The sequence below is a fragment of the Acromyrmex echinatior genome, chromosome 12 (assembly GCF_024713525.1).
Source record: "Acromyrmex echinatior isolate Ae372 chromosome 12, ASM2471352v2, whole genome shotgun sequence".
NCBI classification, from domain to species: Eukaryota; Metazoa; Arthropoda; class Insecta; order Hymenoptera; family Formicidae; genus Acromyrmex; species Acromyrmex echinatior.
The window spans coordinates 10,509,155-10,520,125 of record NC_141863.1 but is presented as its reverse complement, the minus strand read 5'-3'; the positions used below and the strand labels follow the sequence as shown (position 1 = coordinate 10,520,125).

The following is a 10,971-nucleotide window of genomic DNA, read 5'->3' as shown; positions in this document are numbered from 1 at the left end:
GATAAATAAAAGTGATATTTTCACAAATAACATAAAGATGCTAATCTTTCTCATTCTGGCTTTATAGGGTGCCAACGAGAAACACACATCACAATAACCAATTTTGGCCTTCTAGAGTGCCTTCCAACAAGAGACACAGTGCGACACGGTGCATCATTACAATCTTGTTCGATAATACAAGGATGAGATATTGGACTGTATTGTACTGAGTCGCTTGTTATAAAGCACCCATAACGTTCTCTTATCAAAGGCAGACAATATTCTGCTACTATTTTTTCTATTTTGTGGACAAAAAATACTATATAAATATATATATATATATATATACACATATACACACATATATACATACACATACACACACACACACACACACACACACACATATATATATATATATGGTTGTGTGTAGAACACTACTACACTACACTACATTGACAGTACTGTTGTGCGGCAATGATACTGTGAACGCGGGTCATACTGATTACAGTTGATTGACTCGTATAACGCCGTTGTTTTCTACATATACAGCGTCACGCAAAATATGTATGCATATATATATATATATATATATATATATATATATACACACACACACACACACACACACACACATACAACACACATACATACAAAAAATTTTTATTTATCACTCTAAGAAAAAAGATACATAATCGATATCATGATCACATTATCTTTTCCTTAGCGACTAATTAAGAAAAGGCGTTCACCGTATCTAAATCCACGTTATTGTAAAAAAACTTCTCTATTATCTTTGAAGTTCTATTATTGATACGTCATTTAAGTATTCTCCAGGTTTATTCCAATTTAATATTTAATATTTAATATTTAAAAAAAAATACAAATAGATGACCAGATGTAATGATGCGGTAAAGTAAAATTTTATATTATTATACAGTCTGTGGCACAAAAACGTGATCAGTAACTCTTTGAAACTGAATGTATCATAAAAATAATAAAATAATATTTTAAAAGTACATTACATTTAGTAAAATGCATTAAGTTATTAATATGATGTTCAATCACCATTATTAAGAAAATATAATATTATGTAGGAAGGAAAATATTTTCATGACAATTTGCTGGAAGGTATGGTCGCAGCATGTTTCTTATACTATGACACTCTTGAGATACACGTCCACGGTTCGGCCGTCAAGCGTCGAGCGGTTGTGAAGGAAAAGTAGGCAGCATTTCAGAAATCGGAAATGCGCAACTAATTTCGAGCACATTGAAGTACACGTATATAATTTCTGAAATTTTATAAAAAGTATATCTATTTGGAGTAATATGTTTATTAATAACGTTATTTATTAAATAAAAATTAAAAAAGGAAAAAGCAGAATCGAACATAAGATCTCCAATATTGATCTTGCACTCAACGCCCGAGACCACATTGAGTTCTTGCAGATCACCTCGACGAACGCGATACATATAGTGCACGGAAAGTCGTAAACTATTGTATATCTCATCAATGTTTACGTTTCGAAATCATTTTTGCATTTGCATTTTTGCTACGTTAATGAGAAAGATATATGGTTAAAATAATTTAATAAAAAGAAAATGAAAGAATTTTAATTCACAAAAAGACGACAAAAATTGGAGATTTTCACATCTGCTGGAGTATTGAATATTAGTCCAAGAAACCGAAATCTGTCAAAAAAAAAAACGGAGAACTGGCAACCGTGTTCGTGATTTAAAATTCTTTCAATTTCTGTTATTTCGATAGAGCGAGACAGAGAAAAAACAAACGGATAGAAGCTCCGATTGTAATCGGTGAGTCTCCGCGCGGACACGCCGAACTGGGCCCGCTAGCAAAACAATGAGTCTGTCTCTGTCCTTCTCTGTGTGATCGCTTGTTTCTAACGACCGAAAATATTTTCTCGATCTCGGCCGCTTGACGTGTATCGTAAGGAGGAAAGAGACATTCTAGACAATACATAATTTTTATTAAATTATATTAATCCTTTGCCCTACGATTTAAGTTACGATGGCGCGTGCCATAATTAACAGTCTGGAACATATTGTTTATGTTTGGCCCTCATCAATGATACTTATGTTTGGCCCGATTTCTTTACCACGAGGCTCACACGATATTAGTGAAAGAGTTAATCATATACCTTTCTCATTAATATATAATAGCAAAAATGATTTCAAAATGTGATAGTTAAGAGAGATAGTTTACGATTTTCCGTGTATTTTATGTACCACGTTCATAGAGGCGGTCTGCAAAAACTCAGCGTGGTCTCGGGCGTTAGGTGCGAGATCAGAATGTTGAGGATTCTATGTTCAATCCTACTTTTTCCTTTTTTTCTTAATTTTTTTTTTAAACAAATAACGTTATTAATGAACATATTACTCCAAACATATTTTTATAAAATTATATAAATTATATGTGTACTTTAGTGTGCTCAGAACTAGTTACACATTTCGAGCCAATTTCTGAAGTGCTGCCTATTTTTCCTTTACAACCGCTCAACAGTCGACGGCTGAACCGCTGGATCGCGCGCGGACTTGCATCTCAGGAGCGTCACAGTATAAGAAACATGCTGCTATCATACCTTCCAACATGAAAATTATCATGACAACAATTTAGCATGAAAATTATCATAAAAATATTTTTCTTCTTACATAATTGTTATTTTCTTAATAATAGTGATTGAACATCAAATTAATAAGTATATACATTTTATTAAATATTATGTACTTTTAAAATATTTACTTTATTATTTTTATACATTACATTGATACATTCGGTTTTCTTTCAAAGAGCTACTGACCACGCTTATGTGCCACAAAATGTAATATCTTTTAATATAGAATACTGATAATATCAATTTAAGACTAATAAGAGTTGATACAGAACTAGATGCGTAATTTTAAACTGGAATGACTCAACTTCAATAATTCCGTGATGTCTTCTTTATTCAACATGTGAATAAAGAAGGCATGTTGAATAAAGAAGACATCACAGAAGACTAAGGAAAGTAAAGGATTGATAATTTGCTAGAAGGTACGGAGCATATTTCTTAGTGCAACGCTCCTGAGATACACATCCGCCCGCGATCCAGTGCAGCTCAGCCGTCGAGCATTGAGCGGCGGCGGCGGGGGGAAAGAAGGCGATGCTTCAAAAGTCGACCCAAAATTTAACATGTATTCCAATAACTATAGGAAGAATACCGAATCACTTTAATAGATAAATAAAAAATTATTTGTATGTTATATATAAAGGTTTTTTGATTTGTTAATTATAAAATTATATTGACATTCTTATAATTATATTAATCATCCTTATAATTATATTAATCGCACTTTTGCGATTTGATTGATTATCAGAATTTTCTTTCGGATGATAATTATAAAAAAAACATTTCACCGAAAGTACTGATCGACGTAACATTATTACAGAAACATGATTTTTTTTGGATTTTTTCTAAAGGTAAATTAAAACGTTTAGAAATACACATATAATTTCAATAATTAAATAAAAATATATTTAGCCTGTAATATATGTTTGTTAACAATGTCACTTATTTAAAAAAAAAAATTATGAAAAAAAAAAGGAATTGATCATGAGATCTCTAACATTCAGATCTCGCATCTTACGCGTGAGACGCCGAGGTTTTGCAAATCATTTCTATGAACGTGGTATATAAGGCTCATGGAAAATCATAGAAATATCAATATCCCGTAAATTATCGTGTTTTGAAATTATTTTTTATTATACATAAATTGGAGGGATATAGGATTAGCATAATTTATTAAAACTTATATGTTATCTATAATGTTCCTTCTCCTCTTAATTATACACATTGAGCGGCCGAAATTTTCCAGAAAGCATTTTCGGTCGCTAGAAACAAGCGACCGTAAAGAGATGGGGGGGGGAGGAGAGGAAAGGAGAGGAGAGGAGAGGAGAGGAGAGGAGAAGAGAGGAGAGGAGAGGAGAAGAGAGGAAAGAGAGAGTAGAGGAGGGGGGAGGGAGAGGGAGAGAGAGGGAGAGATAGAGGGAAAGGAGAGAGAGAGAGAGAGAGAGAGAGAGAGAGAGAGAGAGAGAGAGAGAGACTCTGAAGGATAGACTCGCTATTTCGTTCGACGAGCCCAGCTCGGCATGCGGAGTCTCACCGATTACAATCGGAGTTTCTATCCTTTTTTGTTTTTTCTCTGTCTCACTCTGTCGTACTTCTGTTTCAATAATTCGTTCTGCAATTCAAGAATGTGATTTCTATCGATTCTGGCATCATCGTCGATACAGCAAGGACGCACGATTCCTTCTCTAAACAATCCTAATATATATTTCTATATATACAAAAATATATTATTATGGCGTTTCCGGCTGATAATATATTGCTGGTTTATTTACAATGGTTCAATCCATTTCTATAGTTGAATAGCAATACTACTTCGTTTGCGCGCGACCGATAGGAGGAATGGCGCTTCTTATTAAGACTCGACATCCGAGTCGAGTCAAAAATGTGCTGTATACAATAATTTCAGACCTTGCATAAGTAGCTGGCGATTTACAGAAAACCTCAAAAAACAATACTATGCTTGCAGAAACGAGTTACGAGCTTTAATATAAGAGCAAAGTGTATTCGAAAATTTCATTTATATGCTACGTCTGCTACGAGATTGTCGCTTGTCGTTCCGACATCCGAAAGAAAGCTCAACCGAAACACATCACGTTCCGAACCTTGATATATGCATGTGTAAATAATTCAGTAAATAAAGTTTAAACATGTGTTGTATATATGTACACGCATACACACGCGCGCGCGCGCGCGCACACGCATACATACGCACACGCGTGTGTATTTATGCTATTATATATTTTATATATATATATATATATATATATACAGGGTGCGTCACCAAAATCCGGACAAATCGAACAATTTCTTGTCATGGCAGCCTCGGAGAGCCTCTTTAATGTGTACGATTTGTATCGAAGGTCCTCCTCGGCAATTCGACGCATTGTTGCTCGCTTACACCAACAATCGATGCTAATTTTCGCAACGATTGCCTTGGGTCATCCGAAATCAGCGTTTGAGCCCTTTCAACGACTGCAAGGATCCTCGCGGTGCGTTCTTTCGAGTGACTCTTCCTCGCTGGCATACTGGAACCTTCGTTGGACTGTTCTAAAGCCGCTATATATTGCCACAACGTCATAAACAGTAGATCTCGGGTATCCAAAGAACCGAATTATTTCCGTTGCTGAGCGCCCGGCGCGAAGGTCTTCGATGATCCCGGTTCTCCGATTATACTCCGCACTTGGTTTCAACATCGCGGCCATTTTGAGAATATGACTGTTTACTAGAAGCATCAGGCTTTCTTGGACGCCAATAACAATCTCTGGCGGAGGCACAGTATAGCGGAAAATTTGAATTGAAATTTGTCCGGATTTTGGTGACGCACCCTGTATATATATACACACATACAACATACGTACATACATATACACACATATATATATATATATATATATAATGTTATTTTATATATATGCATCAATAATTTACTATATAAAATGTATGTAAAAGACAGAACAGTGTAATTAAAATAATTATCTTCATTTGTATTCATGTAAATAATATGATATGTTTCTTGTTTAGGAAGAAATTATTTCAACAAAATTGAAATAACTAATATCATATTTATTTTATTATTTTTCCTCTCAAAAGAAAAAACTTTGACCAGGGCACGTTTATTGATATGGGCCTGAGTAGGTCGATAATTCAGATCATTTCTATGGTTCAGCGACGCACTTTTCATGACAGCGCTGCTGTCGGAATATCGCGGAACTAAAATATTGCTCAGTTTCATGGCTACACGTCAATTTCATTCGTAATATACAAACGAAATTTTTGTACACGCCTTTCTCTTATACTAAAACTCCTACCGCGTTTCTAAAAGCATAGGATTGTTCGTTTAGGTTTTCCGCAATTTGCTTGCTACTTTTCATGAACGTGCAAGATCTGAAACTCTTATATGCAACACATATGTAATGTGTTGACTACAGAAGTCGATAACAAAACTGTAAGTCTTTAATTTTCTTTCGTTTTTCGTATTCAAATGTAGCTGGCGACTTGCGTTGTTGTCGATACTTTAATTGTGGAGAAGGATTTTTCAATCCATAAACACAGTTACGAGAAAGGCGGTTTTAAAATTTAATGATAAAACAGGACACTCCGACATCTCCTTAAGAAGCGATCAAAAATCAGCGAGAATCAATTATTCCAGAGACATCGTTGCAGCCGCAGAAAATAATCCAAACTTCCTAAAATCAATTGTTACGGGTGATGAAACATGGTGCTTTCAATATGATCCATAAACTAAGCGTCAAAGTGCGGAATGGAAGTCAAAAAATTCACCACAAGCAAAAAAACTATGAAAAGTTCCATCAAAAATCAAGACAATGCTCATCACATTCTTTGATAGCAAAGGTATTATCCACAAAGAGTTTGTTCCAACTGGCCAAACAATTACTGGTGCATATTATCTCGAAGTTTTAAAGCGATTGATGGGCAGAATTCATCCTATTCGCCCCGAATATCGTGATCCAGAAAATTGGTCTTTGTTGCATGATAATGCACCGAGTCACACTTCATTAATTGTCCGTCAATGTTTGGCTCGAAATCGTGTCTCTGTGTTAAACCATCCACCGTATTCACCTGATTTGGCCCCCTGCGACTTCTCATTATTCCCAAAATTGAAATTGAAATTGAAAGGACGCTTTTTTGATGACATTCCGACCATCCAATCAGTTTCTACACAGGCACTAGAGGCAATTCCGCAAACTGAGCTAGAACATGCATTTGAATCACTATTGAATCGCTGTAACAAGTGTATTGAAGCCAGAGGAGAATATTTTGAATAATAAAACCAAAAAATATGCATATTGTTGTTTCAATTATGATTTTCAGGCCCTGTCCGGGAACATATTTGTCACACTGTGTATTATACTTATTAGAAAAATATCATAATTTTCTTAATTATTTTTAAATATTGTTCGCGATTGAGCGATACGCGATGTGTCGATATCGATTTATCGGAGCGTAAGGTGCGATTCAATAGCTGCAGCGGCTCGCGCTCGATATTGCGTCCACTAGACAGAGCGCAGAGCGAGTTTAGATAATGAAGGAATCAATCACAATTAGGAATCGCAAAACTTGAACAACGACAACGTTCCTCCATTGCTAGATTGTTTGATTTGATACTACTTCCGAAAAAGATCTTGTTTTTTCTCGAACTGTCTAGCAATAACATAGTATTATATAAAAAGGGGACAACGTGAGTCTCTCTCGGTCTTTTTTAGTTATTGGTTCTGTGTAACAGAAAAGAAGGTATTAGTACTTCCTCCGTAACGTAGTTCTGCCGCTTTGCTATAATTGCAATTTTGTTGAATAAGTATCAAATAAATATATCCATAATAACGCATTGAACTTCTATCAACTCTATCTCCTCACGAGACATTTTCTGGTCTTTTGAGCTGGATCTATGATGAGTGAAAAGTGCTATGTGATTCTCATATCAGTTCGTCCGGCATCACTCTGGTTCGCAAGATTGAAAATTTGTAATGGAGGCTTTGTAATGGAGCTTAATCGCAGCTCAACGCAAGGTGCAAGGGTCAGAGTGCGCATAGCATGTTCTCACAAAAATGTGAAGAAAACAGGAAAACAGCTAAATTGACGAAGATACTCGTCACCATTGTCCTCTAATCGATGACAAAAATTCGAACAAATGCACGAGCATCTTCGTGATACTTATGGCGATGACTTAATAGATATGACCTTAATAGATATGAATACTACCTGAATGACTTCTTGAGTGAGATAGAAAACGTATCTTTATCAACGTAACATTCTTGCCGAAATTGAAGCAGCATTGGAAAAAACTTCCAAGAGTGAAGAGGGCAAGTCATCATGCGGATCGTCCCTGACTCCAGGGACCATGTTACCACGAAAAAAAAAAAAAAGAATTTCTCCAGGCGGTACGATACGAGAATTGGCCTACATATCGTAATCTGTTGTCTTTTTATCACTGATCATTCAGGCTGCATCACTTTTTGATGTTACTAGGATGCATTATTTAAAAACTAATTTGAAAGATGAACTAAAACTTATTGTCAAAGAGCTTCCAGCGATGAACGAAAATTTCACCCTAATATGAGAGTTGCTCAAGCGGAACTATGAGAACACGTGACTCTTGATTCGTTCTTTTTACACAATCTGTCCAAACTTAAAAGTCAGCCATGGAGCTGCAGAAGCTGTTTCTCTGTGCAAAAAATACCGCTGGATCGCTCAAAACCATCGGCCGTTCCATCCATAGCAGCGAAGATATGTTCATCTCCTGGATTACAGAACTTTTCGAGCACTCGCAGCAAATGGGAAGAGCACTTTGGCGGAACAAAGTGACTGAGCCACCTTTCTTTGATTAACTACAACAATTTCTGGAACAGCGGATTTACGCTTTAGAGATACTTCAACCGAGCAAGCCTGAGAATCAACAAATGAGATATCGACTGGGAAGTCGGCTTCAAACCGTGCGACAATGAAGAAGCAGGGGCACCAGAAAACTTGCTGCGCATTTTGTAAGGAAGATTACTATGTGCTACATTGTAAAGAGTTCAAGAAGAACTGGCTAAGAAGGAGTTCGTTGACATTAAAACAAGTTATGCATCAATTGGTTTGGAAAGCATCAACTGTCTGAGTGTCAATCTCGGAAGTCATATACCGCTTGTGACGTGTTTCGTGTCGCTGCGATCTGAGGGCGATTCTGTATCTTCAAAACAAGGTAAAAATTACAAAAGCAAATTTACTAGGTGTTGAATGAAATTATCATTATTCTAGTAAATTCGCTTATTTTTATAATTTCCATCAATTTAAGATGCAGAATCGATCTGAGTGTTGTGATATAAATGTTTTATTTTTGAACGTAAGACTGAAATTCATAATATTTAACATAAACGGTCTTGTTTCCAATCTTATTGTTTAAATAGATATCTATTCCATTTGTAGAATACTAGGAGAAGACTTTAATTTCGCTTATTCAGCAGCTGGCATCACAAACATGATGCTAGAAGTGCAAATGCAGGACTTCGAAAATGACGAGAATTCTTATCTGTATATTCAGTATGTTTTGTTCCCGCCACATTTTATGCCGAATGCGATATTAGAATGCGATAGCGGTACTGAAGATGACACGGAAGAAGATATATACAGGAGTATATATACTTGGCGAAAACGTCCGACTAAAAAGAAGCGAGAGTGAGCCTACCACTTTTGGCCGCTGAGAGGGTGGAATACCTTCTCTGTTGGCAAGAAAACAGAGTAAGGACCATAATTAGTAAATATTTACATACATGATATTAGACTTTTCTATCGTAATGATTAATAATCCGATCACAACATGGTTAAGTTAAAGTTAGGTTATTATATATTCATTTGCATCACATGGTCAATCGCAACGTGGTCATTTGCATCTCGTGGTCATTTGCAACTCGTGGTCAATCGCAATGTGATCATTTGCAACTCGTGGTCAACCGTAACATGGTTATTTGCATCGCATGATCAAATACAATGTGGATATTTGCAACACGTGGTCAATGCAACTTTGCCATTTGCAACGTGACCAATTACAACGTGGTCAATCGCAACATGGTCAATTGGGATGTTGGTCAAATGAAACGTGATCAACTGAAACTCCCGTTATCAACCTCAATTGTTCATTTTACTGGAATTTAATGAACAATCTCAATAACAAGATGTATTCGACCATATTAACTCTCGTATATTTTATTCTTCAATAAGAATATAAAGATATATTAGAATGCATTGTATAAAGATAATATCATTTGAATTATATTTTTTATTTAATTTGGGATTTAACTTGGCGCCTGTCGTTGATATCTTTGATATAGATGGTATACATCATTAGAATTGAATAAATAATAAATAAAGATGCAAATACAATTTTATGATGTTACAAAAATACGTATCACTTAATTTTCATCATACTCGTATATATTATAGATTAATGATGATAATTTACTTGGAATCTAGATCTCATTATTTAATTTTGTACAACAGATTTTTCAAGGTTCACATATGATTTGGATTGAATGAGGTAATAATTTTTAAAGATTATATTTTAGCGCCCATTATTGATATTAAATCTTTTATATATCTGATACGTATCACTCAAATTAAGAATTGTTATGGGATTTTAACTTGATGGCAATTATACAAAAATATGTATTTATGTTTTAATTTTTTTAAAGATATATTTAAGTTATAATTCTTAATTTGGTACACATGCTTTTTATTTGATTTATATCTGTAGTTGATTGGCAGTTGACACCCCTTCCTTAATACATTACATTTAAAAAATTACTTTTTTTAAATATAATGTATTTTGTAGTGTGTTAATTCATATTGTTTGAATTGAAAATACAACTTCGTAATATTACAAATCATTTAAATTTAAATTTTAATTTGGTACACCAGTTTTTTGTTTGATGTATATGTACAATTTACACTTTTTTACCTTTTTTTAAAAAAATAGTTTTTTAATCACGTATTAAAGCATACAGTGCAAGCTTAATTCACAACTTTTTAATTAAAATTGTAACTCATAATGTTGTGGAAATAAGTTTATAGTTTATTAAATAATTATTTGATTAATGATTGTAATTAATAATTAATGTCTTACTAATTACGAATTATAATTTTTATGTATAATACCTGTTCGAGATAATATTATTCCGCGGATGTAGGGAAGACTGGGGCTAATAGACTCATTTTTCAGTTTCGAATTTTTACAGACGAAATTAAAAGACTTATAAAAAAAAAATGAATTCTACACCAGTTACTACATACATATGACTACCTAATAATATTTTAATAATAAAAGGAAACTAATAACTAATATTTAAAAAATGCGTTTTTCTAATGCATC

The 10,971-nt window shown here is 34.4% G+C and overlaps 1 protein-coding gene across 3 annotated transcripts in view; it reads left to right on the top strand.

The window, feature by feature from the left end:
* Slip1 (SLo interacting protein 1) overlaps positions 1–10,971 on the top strand; it is a 285,185-nt gene that overhangs the window by 179,951 nt on the left and 94,263 nt on the right. The window lies entirely within an intron of this gene.